At 37.5% G+C, this 14,876-nt stretch overlaps 2 non-coding genes and 23 pseudogenes across 2 annotated transcripts; all 25 read right to left on the reverse strand.

Moving 5' to 3' along the window:
* Nucleotides 1–220: 220 nt before the first annotated feature.
* Nucleotides 221–339, reverse strand: LOC124317564 (annotated as a pseudogene).
* Nucleotides 340–752: 413 nt separating this feature from the next.
* LOC124317148 lies at nt 753–871 on the reverse strand. The gene has a single exon (XR_006912073.1). It is a non-coding gene; the product is annotated as a 5S ribosomal RNA (ribosomal RNA).
* A 412-nt stretch (nt 872–1,283) lies between these two features.
* On the reverse strand, nt 1,284–1,402 carry LOC124317565 (annotated as a pseudogene).
* A 413-nt stretch (nt 1,403–1,815) lies between these two features.
* On the reverse strand, nt 1,816–1,934 carry LOC124317159. Its single transcript, XR_006912074.1, has one exon. It is a non-coding gene; the product is annotated as a 5S ribosomal RNA (ribosomal RNA).
* Nucleotides 1,935–2,346: 412 nt separating this feature from the next.
* LOC124316918 lies at nt 2,347–2,465 on the reverse strand (annotated as a pseudogene).
* Nucleotides 2,466–2,878: 413 nt separating this feature from the next.
* LOC124316919 lies at nt 2,879–2,997 on the reverse strand (annotated as a pseudogene).
* A 412-nt stretch (nt 2,998–3,409) lies between these two features.
* On the reverse strand, nt 3,410–3,528 carry LOC124317498 (annotated as a pseudogene).
* A 412-nt stretch (nt 3,529–3,940) lies between these two features.
* Nucleotides 3,941–4,059, reverse strand: LOC124316920 (annotated as a pseudogene).
* A 413-nt stretch (nt 4,060–4,472) lies between these two features.
* Nucleotides 4,473–4,591, reverse strand: LOC124317566 (annotated as a pseudogene).
* Nucleotides 4,592–5,003: 412 nt separating this feature from the next.
* LOC124316921 lies at nt 5,004–5,122 on the reverse strand (annotated as a pseudogene).
* Nucleotides 5,123–5,535: 413 nt separating this feature from the next.
* LOC124317567 lies at nt 5,536–5,654 on the reverse strand (annotated as a pseudogene).
* A 412-nt stretch (nt 5,655–6,066) lies between these two features.
* On the reverse strand, nt 6,067–6,185 carry LOC124316922 (annotated as a pseudogene).
* A 412-nt stretch (nt 6,186–6,597) lies between these two features.
* Nucleotides 6,598–6,716, reverse strand: LOC124317150 (annotated as a pseudogene).
* Nucleotides 6,717–7,654: 938 nt separating this feature from the next.
* Nucleotides 7,655–7,773, reverse strand: LOC124316891 (annotated as a pseudogene).
* A 413-nt stretch (nt 7,774–8,186) lies between these two features.
* LOC124316923 lies at nt 8,187–8,305 on the reverse strand (annotated as a pseudogene).
* Nucleotides 8,306–8,717: 412 nt separating this feature from the next.
* On the reverse strand, nt 8,718–8,836 carry LOC124316925 (annotated as a pseudogene).
* Nucleotides 8,837–9,249: 413 nt separating this feature from the next.
* Nucleotides 9,250–9,368, reverse strand: LOC124317569 (annotated as a pseudogene).
* A 412-nt stretch (nt 9,369–9,780) lies between these two features.
* Nucleotides 9,781–9,899, reverse strand: LOC124317151 (annotated as a pseudogene).
* A 938-nt stretch (nt 9,900–10,837) lies between these two features.
* On the reverse strand, nt 10,838–10,956 carry LOC124316892 (annotated as a pseudogene).
* Nucleotides 10,957–11,369: 413 nt separating this feature from the next.
* On the reverse strand, nt 11,370–11,488 carry LOC124316926 (annotated as a pseudogene).
* Nucleotides 11,489–11,900: 412 nt separating this feature from the next.
* On the reverse strand, nt 11,901–12,019 carry LOC124316927 (annotated as a pseudogene).
* A 413-nt stretch (nt 12,020–12,432) lies between these two features.
* LOC124317570 lies at nt 12,433–12,551 on the reverse strand (annotated as a pseudogene).
* Nucleotides 12,552–12,963: 412 nt separating this feature from the next.
* On the reverse strand, nt 12,964–13,082 carry LOC124317152 (annotated as a pseudogene).
* A 938-nt stretch (nt 13,083–14,020) lies between these two features.
* Nucleotides 14,021–14,139, reverse strand: LOC124316893 (annotated as a pseudogene).
* Nucleotides 14,140–14,552: 413 nt separating this feature from the next.
* Nucleotides 14,553–14,671, reverse strand: LOC124317153 (annotated as a pseudogene).
* Between the last annotated feature and the right edge of the window lie 205 nt (nt 14,672–14,876).

Here is a 14,876-nt window from a genome sequence, read left to right on the forward strand (position 1 = left end):
TTGAAATTTTTGATCTACGAATTTGGACTGGTAACCATCACGATTAAAAAACGCGATAAAATTTGACAAACTCTCAATGGAATTGATCCAGAATCATTCTTATAGATGAATTGAACCTATCTCTAAGGCATTGAAATGTTTCATCTAAGAAATTGGACTGGTAACCATCGTGATTGAAAAAAAATGTCAAGAAATTTGTTATTGAAAACAAACTATCCATCGCCAACGACATCCCGTATTCCCAAGCGGTCACCCTTCCAAGTACTAACGGGACTCGACGTAACTTAACTTCTGGGAGCTGACGAGACCAAGTGCGTTCTACGTGATATGGCCGTTGACATTCAAAAATGAAAATTTACCCTCCCAGTCCCAATGGATGAATAGAAAATCACTTCAAAGTGACAGAAATGTTTGTTCATTGAATTTTGACTGGTAACCATCGCGAATAAAAAGCGCGATCAACTTTGAAAAACTCGCAATGAAATTCATCCAGAATCATTCCTATAGATGAATTGAACCTATCCCTATGTCATTGAAATTTTTGATCTACGAATTTGGACTGGTAACCATAACGATTGAAAAACGCGATAAAATTTGACAAACTCTCAATGGAATTGATCCAGAATCATTCTTATAGATGAATTGAACCTATCTCTAAGGCATTGAAATGTTTCATCTACGAAATTGGACTGGTAACCATCGTGATTGAAAAAAAATGTCAAGAAATTTGTTATTGAAAACAAACTATCCATCGCCAACGACATCCCGTATTCCCAAGCGGTCACCCTTCCAAGTACTAACGGGACTCGACGTAACTTAACTTCTGGGAGCTGACGAGACCAGGTGCTTTCTACGTGATATGGCCGTTGACATTCAAAAATGAAAATTTACCCTCCCAGTCCCAATGGATGAATAGAAAATCACTTCAAAGTGACAGAAATGTTTGTTCATTGAATTTGGATTGGTAACCATCGCGAATAAAAAGCGCGATCAACTTTGAAAAACTCGCAATGAAATTCATCCAGAGTCATTCCTATTGATGAATTGAACCTATCCCTATGTCATTGAAATTTTTGATCTACGAATTTGGACTGGTAACCATCACGATTAATAACGCGATAAAATTTGACAAACTCTCAATGGAATTGATCCAGAATCATTCTTATAGATGAATTGAACCTATCTCTAAGGCATTGAAATGTTTCATCTACGAAATTGGACTGGTAACCATCGTGATTGAAAAAAAATGTCAAGAAATTTGTTATTGAAAACAAACTATCCATCGCCAACGACATCCCGTATTCCCAAGCGGTCACCCTTCCAAGTACTAACGGGACTCGACGTAACTTAACTTCTGGGAGCTGACGAGACCAAGTGCGTTCTACGTGATATGGCCGTTGACATTCAAAAATGAAAATTTACCCTCCCAGTCCCAATGGATGAATAGAAAATCACTTCAAAGTGACAGAAATGTTTGTTCATTGAATTTTGACTGGTAACCATCGCGAATAAAAAGCGCGATCAACTTTGAAAAACTCGCAATGAAATTCATCCAGAATCATTCCTATAGATGAATTGAACCTATCCCTATGTCATTGAAATTTTTGATCTACGAATTTGGACTGGTAACCATAACGATTGAAAAACGCGATAAAATTTGACAAACTCTCAATGGAATTGATCCAGAATCATTCTTATAGATGAATTGAACCTATCTCTAAGGCATTGAAATGTTTCATCTACGAAATTGGACTGGTAACCATCGTGATTGAAAAAAAATGTCAAGAAATTTGTTATTGAAAACAAACTATCCATCGCCAACGACATCCCGTATTCCCAAGCGGTCACCCTTCCAAGTACTAACGGGACTCGACGTAACTTAACTTCTGGGAGCTGACGAGACCAGGTGCTTTCTACGTGATATGGCCGTTGACATTCAAAAATGAAAATTTACCCTCCCAGTCCCAATGGATGAATAGAAAATCACTTCAAAGTGACAGAAATGTTTGTTCATTGAATTTGGATTGGTAACCATCGCGAATAAAAAGCGCGATCAACTTTGAAAAACTCGCAATGAAATTCATCCAGAGTCATTCCTATTGATGAATTGAACCTATCCCTATGTCATTGAAATTTTTGATCTACGAATTTGGACTGGTAACCATCACGATTAATAACGCGATAAAATTTGACAAACTCTCAATGGAATTGATCCAGAATCATTCTTATAGATGAATTGAACCTATCTCTAAGGCATTGAAATGTTTCATCTACGAAATTGGACTGGTAACCATCGTGATTGAAAAAAAATGTCAAGAAATTTGTTATTGAAAACAAACTATCCATCGCCAACGACATCCCGTATTCCCAAGCGGTCACCCTTCCAAGTACTAACGGGACTCGACGTTACTTAACTTCTGGGAGCTGACGAGACCAGGTGCGTTCTACGTGATATGGCCGTTGACATTCAAAAATGAAAATTTACCCTCCCAGTCCCAATGGATGAATAGAAAATCACTTCAAAGTGACAGAAATGTTTGTTCATTGAATTTGGACTGGTAACCATCGCGAATAAAAAGCGCGATCAACTTTGAAAAACTCGCAATGAAATTCATCCAGAATCATTCCTATAGATGAATTGAACCTATCCCTATGTCATTGAAATTTTTGATCTACGAATTTGGACTGGTAACCATAACGATTGAAAAACGCGATAAAATTTGACAAACTCTCAATGGAATTGATCCAGAATCATTCTTATAGATGAATTGAACCTATCTCTAAGGCATTGAAATGTTTCATCTACGAAATTGGACTGGTAACCATCGTGATTGAAAAAAAATTTCAAGAAATTTGTTATTGAAAACAAACTATCCATCGCCAACGACATCCCGTATTCCCAAGCGGTCACCCTTCCAAGTACTAACGGGACTCGACGTTACTTAACTTCTGGGAGCTGACGAGACCAGGTGCGTTCTACGTGATATGGCCGTTGACATTCAAAAATGAAAATTTACCCTCCCAGTCCCAATGGATGAATAGAAAATCACTTCAAAGTGACAGAAATGTTTGTTCATTGAATTTGGACTGGTAACCATCGCGAATAAAAAGCGCGATCAACTTTGAAAAACTCGCAATGAAATTCATCCAGAATCATTCCTATTGATGAATTGAACCTATCCCTATGTCATTGAAATTTTTGATCTACGAATTTGGACTGGTAACCATCACGATTAATAACGCGATAAAATTTGACAAACTCTCAATGGAATTGATCCAGAATCATTCTTATAGATGAATTGAACCTATCTCTAAGGCATTGAAATGTTTCATCTACGAAATTGGACTGGTAACCATCGTGATTGAAAAAAAATGTCAAGAAATTTGTTATTGAAAACAAACTATCCATCGCCAACGACATCCCGTATTCCCAAGCGGTCACCCTTCCAAGTACTAACGGGACTCGACGAAACTTAACTTCTGGGAGCTGACGAGACCAGGTGCTTTCTACGTGATATGGCCGTTGACATTCAAAAATGAAAATTTACCCTCCCAGTCCCAATGGATGAATAGAAAATCACTTCAAAGTGACAGAAATGTTTGTTCATTGAATTTGGATTGGTAACCATCGCGAATAAAAAGCGCGATCAACTTTGAAAAACTCGCAATGAAATTCATCCAGAGTCATTCCTATTGATGAATTGAACCTATCCCTATGTCATTGAAATTTTTGATCTACGAATTTGGACTGGTAACCATCACGATTAATAACGCGATAAAATTTGACAAACTCTCAATGGAATTGATCCAGAATCATTCTTATAGATGAATTGAACCTATCTCTAAGGCATTGAAATGTTTCATCTATGAAATTGGACTGGTAACCATCGTGATTGAAAAAAAATGTCAAGAAATTTGTTATTGAAAACAAACTATCCATCGCCAACGACATCCCGTATTCCCAAGCGGTCACCCTTCCAAGTACTAACGGGACTCGACGTTACTTAACTTCTGGGAGCTGACGAGACCAGGTGCGTTCTACGTGATATGGCCGTTGACATTCAAAAATGAAAATTTACCCTCCCAGTCCCAATGGATGAATAGAAAATCACTTCAAAGTGACAGAAATGTTTGTTCATTGAATTTGGACTGGTAACCATCGCGAATAAAAAGCGCGATCAACTTTGAAAAACTCGCAATGAAATTCATCCAGAATCATTCCTATAGATGAATTGAACCTATCCCTATGTCATTGAAATTTTTGATCTACGAATTTGGACTGGTAACCATCACGATTAAAAAACGCGATAAAATTTGACAAACTCTCAATGGAATTGATCCAGAATCATTCTTATAGATGAATTGAACCTATCTCTAAGGCATTGAAATGTTTCATCTAAGAAATTGGACTGGTAACCATCGTGATTGAAAAAAAATGTCAAGAAATTTGTTATTGAAAACAAACTATCCATCGCCAACGACATCCCGTATTCCCAAGCGGTCACCCTTCCAAGTACTAACGGGACTCGACGTAACTTAACTTCTGGGAGCTGACGAGACCAAGTGCGTTCTACGTGATATGGCCGTTGACATTCAAAAATGAAAATTTACCCTCCCAGTCCCAATGGATGAATAGAAAATCACTTCAAAGTGACAGAAATGTTTGTTCATTGAATTTTGACTGGTAACCATCGCGAATAAAAAGCGCGATCAACTTTGAAAAACTCGCAATGAAATTCATCCAGAATCATTCCTATAGATGAATTGAATCTATCCCTATGTCATTGAAATTTTTGATCTACGAATTTGGACTGGTAACCATCACGATTAATAACGCGATAAAATTTGACAAACTCTCAATGGAATTGATCCAGAATCATTCTTATAGATGAATTGAACCTATCTCTAAGGCATTGAAATGTTTCATCTATGAAATTGGACTGGTAACCATCGTGATTGAAAAAAAATGTCAAGAAATTTGTTATTGAAAACAAACTATCCATCGCCAACGACATCCCGTATTCCCAAGCGGTCACCCTTCCAAGTACTAACGGGACTCGACGTTACTTAACTTCTGGGAGCTGACGAGACCAGGTGCGTTCTACGTGATATGGCCGTTGACATTCAAAAATGAAAATTTACCCTCCCAGTCCCAATGGATGAATAGAAAATCACTTCAAAGTGACAGAAATGTTTGTTCATTGAATTTGGACTGGTAACCATCGCGAATAAAAAGCGCGATCAACTTTGAAAAACTCGCAATGAAATTCATCCAGAATCATTCCTATAGATGAATTGAACCTATCCCTATGTCATTGAAATTTTTGATCTACGAATTTGGACTGGTAACCATCACGATTAAAAAACGCGATAAAATTTGACAAACTCTCAATGGAATTGATCCAGAATCATTCTTATAGATGAATTGAACCTATCTCTAAGGCATTGAAATGTTTCATCTAAGAAATTGGACTGGTAACCATCGTGATTGAAAAAAAATGTCAAGAAATTTGTTATTGAAAACAAACTATCCATCGCCAACGACATCCCGTATTCCCAAGCGGTCACCCTTCCAAGTACTAACGGGACTCGACGTAACTTAACTTCTGGGAGCTGACGAGACCAAGTGCGTTCTACGTGATATGGCCGTTGACATTCAAAAATGAAAATTTACCCTCCCAGTCCCAATGGATGAATAGAAAATCACTTCAAAGTGACAGAAATGTTTGTTCATTGAATTTTGACTGGTAACCATCGCGAATAAAAAGCGCGATCAACTTTGAAAAACTCGCAATGAAATTCATCCAGAATCATTCCTATAGATGAATTGAATCTATCCCTATGTCATTGAAATTTTTGATCTACGAATTTGGACTGGTAACCATCACGATTAATAACGCGATAAAATTTGACAAACTCTCAATGGAATTGATCCAGAATCATTCTTATAGATGAATTGAACCTATCTCTAAGGCATTGAAATGTTTCATCTACGAAATTGGACTGGTAACCATCGTGATTGAAAAAAAATTTCAAGAAATTTGTTATTGAAAACAAACTATCCATCGCCAACGACATCCCGTATTCCCAAGCGGTCACCCTTCCAAGTACTAACGGGACTCGACGTTACTTAACTTCTGGGAGCTGACGAGACCAGGTGCGTTCTACGTGATATGGCCGTTGACATTCAAAAATGAAAATTTACCCTCCCAGTCCCAATGGATGAATAGAAAATCACTTCAAAGTGACAGAAATGTTTGTTCATTGAATTTGGACTGGTAACCATCGCGAATAAAAAGCGCGATCAACTTTGAAAAACTCGCAATGAAATTCATCCAGAATCATTCCTATTGATGAATTGAACCTATCCCTATGTCATTGAAATTTTTGATCTACGAATTTGGACTGGTAACCATCACGATTAATAACGCGATAAAATTTGACAAACTCTCAATGGAATTGATCCAGAATCATTCTTATAGATGAATTGAACCTATCTCTAAGGCATTGAAATGTTTCATCTACGAAATTGGACTGGTAACCATCGTGATTGAAAAAAAATGTCAAGAAATTTGTTATTGAAAACAAACTATCCATCGCCAACGACATCCCGTATTCCCAAGCGGTCACCCTTCCAAGTACTAACGGGACTCGACGTAACTTAACTTCTGGGAGCTGACGAGACCAGGTGCGTTCTACGTGATATGGCCGTTGACATTCAAAAATGAAAATTTACCCTCCCAGTCCCAATGGATGAATAGAAAATCACTTCAAAGTGACAGAAATGTTTGTTCATTGAATTTTGACTGGTAACCATCGCGAATAAAAAGCGCGATCAACTTTGAAAAACTCGCAATGAAATTCATCCAGAATCATTCCTATAGATGAATTGAACCTATCCCTATGTCATTGAAATTTTTGATCTACGAATTTGGACTGGTAACCATCACGATTAAAAAACGCGATAAAATTTGACAAACTCTCAATGAAATTGATCCAGAATCATTCTTATAGATGAATTGAACCTATCTCTAAGGCATTGAAATGTTTCATCTACGAAATTGGACTGGTAACCATCGTGATTGAAAAAAAATGTCAAGAAATTTGTTATTGAAAACAAACTATCCATCGCCAACGACATCCCGTATTCCCAAGCGGTCACCCTTCCAAGTACTAACGGACGTAACTAAACTTCTGGGAGCTGACGAGACCAGGTGCGTTCTACGTGATATGGCCGTTGACATTCAAAAATGAAAATTTACCCTCCCAGTCCCAATGGATGAATAGAAAATCACTTCAAAGTGACAGAAATGTTTGTTCATTGAATTTGGACTGGTAACCATCGCGAATAAAAAGCGCGATCAACTTTGAAAAACTCGCAATGAAATTCATCCAGAATCATTCCTATAGATGAATTGAACCTATCCCTATGTCATTGAAATTTTTGATCTACGAATTTGGACTGGTAACCATCACGATTAATAACGCGATAAAATTTGACAAACTCTCAATGGAATTGATCCAGAATCATTCTTATAGATGAATTGAACCTATCTCTAAGGCATTGAAATGTTTCATCTACGAAATTGGACTGGTAACCATCGTGATTGAAAAAAAATGTCAAGAAATTTGTTATTGAAAACAAACTATCCATCGCCAACGACATCCCGTATTCCAAAGCGGTCACCCTTCCAAGTACTAACGGGACTCGACGTAACTTAACTTCTGGGAGCTGACGAGACCAGGTGCGTTCTACGTGATATGGCCGTTGACATTCAAAAATGAAAATTAACCCTCCCATTCCCAATGGATGAATAGAAAATCACTTCAAAGTGACAGAAATGTTTGTTCATTGAATTTGGACTGGTAACCATCGCAAATAAAAAGCGCGATCAACTTTGAAAATCTCGCAATGAAATTCATCCAGAATCATTCCTATAGATGAATTGAACCTATCCCTATGTCATTGAAATTTTTGATCTACGAATTTGGACTGGTAACCATTGCGATTAAAAAACGCGATAAAATTTGACAAACTCTCAATGGAATTGATCCAGAATCATTCTTATAGATGAATTGAACCTATCTCTAAGGCATTGAAATGTTTCATCTACGAAATTGGACTGGTAACCATCGTGATTGAAAAAAAATGTCAAGAAATTTGTTATTGAAAACAAACTATCCATCGCCAACGACATCCCGTATTCCCAAGCGGTCACCCTTCCAAGTACTAACGGGACTCGACGTTACTTAACTTCTGGGAGCTGACGAGACCAGGTGCGTTCTACGTGATATGGCCGTTGACATTCAAAAATGAAAATTTACCCTCCCAGTCCCAATGGATGAATAGAAAATCACTTCAAAGTGACAGAAATGTTTGTTCATTGAATTTGGACTGGTAACCATCGCGAATAAAAAGCGCGATCAACTTTGAAAAACTCGCAATGAAATTCATCCAGAATCATTCCTATTGATGAATTGAACCTATCCCTATGTCATTGAAATTTTTGATCTACGAATTTGGACTGGTAACCATCACGATTAATAACGCGATAAAATTTGACAAACTCTCAATGGAATTGATCCAGAATCATTCTTATAGATGAATTGAACCTATCTCTAAGGCATTGAAATGTTTCATCTATGAAATTGGACTGGTAACCATCGTGATTGAAAAAAAATGTCAAGAAATTTGTTATTGAAAACAAACTATCCATCGCCAACGACATCCCGTATTCCCAAGCGGTCACCCTTCCAAGTACTAACGGGACTCGACGTTACTTAACTTCTGGGAGCTGACGAGACCAGGTGCGTTCTACGTGATATGGCCGTTGACATTCAAAAATGAAAATTTACCCTCCCAGTCCCAATGGATGAATAGAAAATCACTTCAAAGTGACAGAAATGTTTGTTCATTGAATTTGGACTGGTAACCATCGCGAATAAAAAGCGCGATCAACTTTGAAAAACTCGCAATGAAATTCATCCAGAATCATTCCTATAGATGAATTGAACCTATCCCTATGTCATTGAAATTTTTGATCTACGAATTTGGACTGGTAACCATCACGATTAAAAAACGCGATAAAATTTGACAAACTCTCAATGGAATTGATCCAGAATCATTCTTATAGATGAATTGAACCTATCTCTAAGGCATTGAAATGTTTCATCTAAGAAATTGGACTGGTAACCATCGTGATTGAAAAAAAATGTCAAGAAATTTGTTATTGAAAACAAACTATCCATCGCCAACGACATCCCGTATTCCCAAGCGGTCACCCTTCCAAGTACTAACGGGACTCGACGTAACTTAACTTCTGGGAGCTGACGAGACCAAGTGCGTTCTACGTGATATGGCCGTTGACATTCAAAAATGAAAATTTACCCTCCCAGTCCCAATGGATGAATAGAAAATCACTTCAAAGTGACAGAAATGTTTGTTCATTGAATTTTGACTGGTAACCATCGCGAATAAAAAGCGCGATCAACTTTGAAAAACTCGCAATGAAATTCATCCAGAATCATTCCTATAGATGAATTGAATCTATCCCTATGTCATTGAAATTTTTGATCTACGAATTTGGACTGGTAACCATCACGATTAATAACGCGATAAAATTTGACAAACTCTCAATGGAATTGATCCAGAATCATTCTTATAGATGAATTGAACCTATCTCTAAGGCATTGAAATGTTTCATCTACGAAATTGGACTGGTAACCATCGTGATTGAAAAAAAATGTCAAGAAATTTGTTATTGAAAACAAACTATCCATCGCCAACGACATCCCGTATTCCCAAGCGGTCACCCTTCCAAGTACTAACGGGACTCGACGTAACTTAACTTCTGGGAGCTGACGAGACCAGGTGCGTTCTACGTGATATGGCCGTTGACATTCAAAAATGAAAATTTACCCTCCCAGTCCCAATGGATGAATAGAAAATCACTTCAAAGTGACAGAAATGTTTGTTCATTGAATTTTGACTGGTAACCATCGCGAATAAAAAGCGCGATCAACTTTGAAAAACTCGCAATGAAATTCATCCAGAATCATTCCTATAGATGAATTGAACCTATCCCTATGTCATTGAAATTTTTGATCTACGAATTTGGACTGGTAACCATCACGATTAAAAAACGCGATAAAATTTGACAAACTCTCAATGAAATTGATCCAGAATCATTCTTATAGATGAATTGAACCTATCTCTAAGGCATTGAAATGTTTCATCTACGAAATTGGACTGGTAACCATCGTGATTGAAAAAAAATGTCAAGAAATTTGTTATTGAAAACAAACTATCCATCGCCAACGACATCCCGTATTCCCAAGCGGTCACCCTTCCAAGTACTAACGGACGTAACTAAACTTCTGGGAGCTGACGAGACCAGGTGCGTTCTACGTGATATGGCCGTTGACATTCAAAAATGAAAATTTACCCTCCCAGTCCCAATGGATGAATAGAAAATCACTTCAAAGTGACAGAAATGTTTGTTCATTGAATTTGGACTGGTAACCATCGCGAATAAAAAGCGCGATCAACTTTGAAAAACTCGCAATGAAATTCATCCAGAATCATTCCTATAGATGAATTGAACCTATCCCTATGTCATTGAAATTTTTGATCTACGAATTTGGACTGGTAACCATCACGATTAATAACGCGATAAAATTTGACAAACTCTCAATGGAATTGATCCAGAATCATTCTTATAGATGAATTGAACCTATCTCTAAGGCATTGAAATGTTTCATCTACGAAATTGGACTGGTAACCATCGTGATTGAAAAAAAATGTCAAGAAATTTGTTATTGAAAACAAACTATCCATCGCCAACGACATCCCGTATTCCAAAGCGGTCACCCTTCCAAGTACTAACGGGACTCGACGTAACTTAACTTCTGGGAGCTGACGAGACCAGGTGCGTTCTACGTGATATGGCCGTTGACATTCAAAAATGAAAATTAACCCTCCCATTCCCAATGGATGAATAGAAAATCACTTCAAAGTGACAGAAATGTTTGTTCATTGAATTTGGACTGGTAACCATCGCAAATAAAAAGCGCGATCAACTTTGAAAATCTCGCAATGAAATTCATCCAGAATCATTCCTATAGATGAATTGAACCTATCCCTATGTCATTGAAATTTTTGATCTACGAATTTGGACTGGTAACCATTGCGATTAAAAAACGCGATAAAATTTGACAAACTCTCAATGGAATTGATCCAGAATCATTCTTATAGATGAATTGAACCTATCTCTAAGGCATTGAAATGTTTCATCTACGAAATTGGACTGGTAACCATCGTGATTGAAAAAAAATGTCAAGAAATTTGTTATTGAAAACAAACTATCCATCGCCAACGACATCCCGTATTCCCAAGCGGTCACCCTTCCAAGTACTAACGGGACTCGACGTTACTTAACTTCTGGGAGCTGACGAGACCAGGTGCGTTCTACGTGATATGGCCGTTGACATTCAAAAATGAAAATTTACCCTCCCAGTCCCAATGGATGAATAGAAAATCACTTCAAAGTGACAGAAATGTTTGTTCATTGAATTTGGACTGGTAACCATCGCGAATAAAAAGCGCGATCAACTTTGAAAAACTCGCAATGAAATTCATCCAGAATCATTCCTATTGATGAATTGAACCTATCCCTATGTCATTGAAATTTTTGATCTACGAATTTGGACTGGTAACCATCACGATTAATAACGCGATAAAATTTGACAAACTCTCAATGGAATTGATCCAGAATCATTCTTATAGATGAATTGAACCTATCTCTAAGGCATTGAAATGTTTCATCTATGAAATTGGACTGGTAACCATCGTGATTGAAAAAAAATGTCAAGAAATTTGTTATTGAAAACAAACTATCCATCGCCAACGACATCCCGTATTCCCAAGCGGTCACCCTTCCAAGTACTAACGGGACTCGACGTTACTTAACTTCTGGGAGCTGACGAGACCAGGTGCGTTCTACGTGATATGGCCGTTGACATTCAAAAATGAAAATTTACCCTCCCAGTCCCAATGGATGAATAGAAAATCACTTCAAAGTGACAGAAATGTTTGTTCATTGAATTTGGACTGGTAACCATCGCGAATAAAAAGCGCGATCAACTTTGAAAAACTCGCAATGAAATTCATCCAGAATCATTCCTATAGATGAATTGAACCTATCCCTATGTCATTGAAATTTTTGATCTACGAATTTGGACTGGTAACCATCACGATTAAAAAACGCGATAAAATTTGACAAACTCTCAATGGAATTGATCCAGAATCATTCTTATAGATGAATTGAACCTATCTCTAAGGCATTGAAATGTTTCATCTAAGAAATTGGACTGGTAACCATCGTGATTGAAAAAAAATGTCAAGAAATTTGTTATTGAAAACAAACTATCCATCGCCAACGACATCCCGTATTCCCAAGCGGTCACCCTTCCAAGTACTAACGGGACTCGACGTAACTTAACTTCTGGGAGCTGACGAGACCAAGTGCGTTCTACGTGATATGGCCGTTGACATTCAAAAATGAAAATTTACCCTCCCAGTCCCAATGGATGAATAGAAAATCACTTCAAAGTGACAGAAATGTTTGTTCATTGAATTTTGACTGGTAACCATCGCGAATAAAAAGCGCGATCAACTTTGAAAAACTCGCAATGAAATTCATCCAGAATCATTCCTATAGATGAATTGAATCTATCCCTATGTCATTGAAATTTTTGATCTACGAATTTGGACTGGTAACCATCACGATTAATAACGCGATAAAATTTGACAAACTCTCAATGGAATTGATCCAGAATCATTCTTATAGATGAATTGAACCTATCTCTAAGGCATTGAAATGTTTCATCTACGAAATTGGACTGGTAACCATCGTGATTGAAAAAAAATGTCAAGAAATTTGTTATTGAAAACAAACTATCCATCGCCAACGACATCCCGTATTCCCAAGCGGTCACCCTTCCAAGTACTAACGGGACTCGACGTAACTTAACTTCTGGGAGCTGACGAGACCAGGTGCGTTCTACGTGATATGGCCGTTGACATTCAAAAATGAAAATTTACCCTCCCAGTCCCAATGGATGAATAGAAAATCACTTCAAAGTGACAGAAATGTTTGTTCATTGAATTTTGACTGGTAACCATCGCGAATAAAAAGCGCGATCAACTTTGAAAAACTCGCAATGAAATTCATCCAGAATCATTCCTATAGATGAATTGAACCTATCCCTATGTCATTGAAATTTTTGATCTACGAATTTGGACTGGTAACCATCACGATTAAAAAACGCGATAAAATTTGACAAACTCTCAATGAAATTGATCCAGAATCATTCTTATAGATGAATTGAACCTATCTCTAAGGCATTGAAATGTTTCATCTACGAAATTGGACTGGTAACCATCGTGATTGAAAAAAAATGTCAAGAAATTTGTTATTGAAAACAAACTATCCATCGCCAACGACATCCCGTATTCCCAAGCGGTCACCCTTCCAAGTACTAACGGACGTAACTAAACTTCTGGGAGCTGACGAGACCAGGTGCGTTCTACGTGATATGGCCGTTGACATTCAAAAATGAAAATTTACCCTCCCAGTCCCAATGGATGAATAGAAAATCACTTCAAAGTGACAGAAATGTTTGTTCATTGAATTTGGACTGGTAACCATCGCGAATAAAAAGCGCGATCAACTTTGAAAAACTCGCAATGAAATTCATCCAGAATCATTCCTATAGATGAATTGAACCTATCCCTATGTCATTGAAATTTTTGATCTACGAATTTGGACTGGTAACCATCACGATTAATAACGCGATAAAATTTGACAAACTCTCAATGGAATTGATCCAGAATCATTCTTATAGATGAATTGAACCTATCTCTAAGGCATTGAAATGTTTCATCTACGAAATTGGACTGGTAACCATCGTGATTGAAAAAGAATGTCAAGAAATTTGTTATTGAAAACAAACTATCCATCGCCAACGACATCCCGTATTCCAAAGCGGTCACCCTTCCAAGTACTAACGGGACTCGACGTAACTTAACTTCTGGGAGCTGACGAGACCAGGTGCGTTCTACGTGATATGGCCGTTGACATTCAAAAATGAAAATTAACCCTCCCATTCCCAATGGATGAATAGAAAATCACTTCAAAGTGACAGAAATGTTTGTTCATTGAATTTGGACTGGTAACCATCGCAAATAAAAAGCGCGATCAACTTTGAAAATCTCGCAATGAAATTCATCCAGAATCATTCCTATAGATGAATTGAACCTATCCCTATGTCATTGAAATTTTTGATCTACGAATTTGGACTGGTAACCATTGCGATTAAAAAACGCGATAAAATTTGACAAACTCTCAATGGAATTGATCCAGAATCATTCTTATAGATGAATTGAACCTATCTCTAAGGCATTGAAATGTTTCATCTACGAAATTGGACTGGTAACCATCGTGATTGAAAAAAAATGTCAAGAAATTTGTTATTGAAAACAAACTATCCATCGCCAACGACATCCCGTATTCCCAAGCGGTCACCCTTCCAAGTACTAACGGGACTCGACGTAACTTAACTTCTGGGAGCTGACGAGACCAGGTGCGTTCTACGTGATATGGCCGTTGACATTCAAAAATGAAAATTTACCCTCCCAGTCCCAATGGACGAATAGAAAATCACTTCAAAGTGACAGAAATGTTTGTTCATTGAATTTGGACTGGTAACCATCGCGAATAAAAAGCGCGATCAACTTTGAAAAACTCGCAATGAAATTCATCCAGAATCATTCCTATAGATGAATTGAACCTATCCCTATGTCATTGAAATTTTTG

Source organism: Daphnia pulicaria, unplaced genomic scaffold (assembly GCF_021234035.1).
Source record: "Daphnia pulicaria isolate SC F1-1A unplaced genomic scaffold, SC_F0-13Bv2 h1tg000057l, whole genome shotgun sequence".
NCBI lineage: Eukaryota > Metazoa > Arthropoda > Branchiopoda > Diplostraca > Daphniidae > Daphnia > Daphnia pulicaria.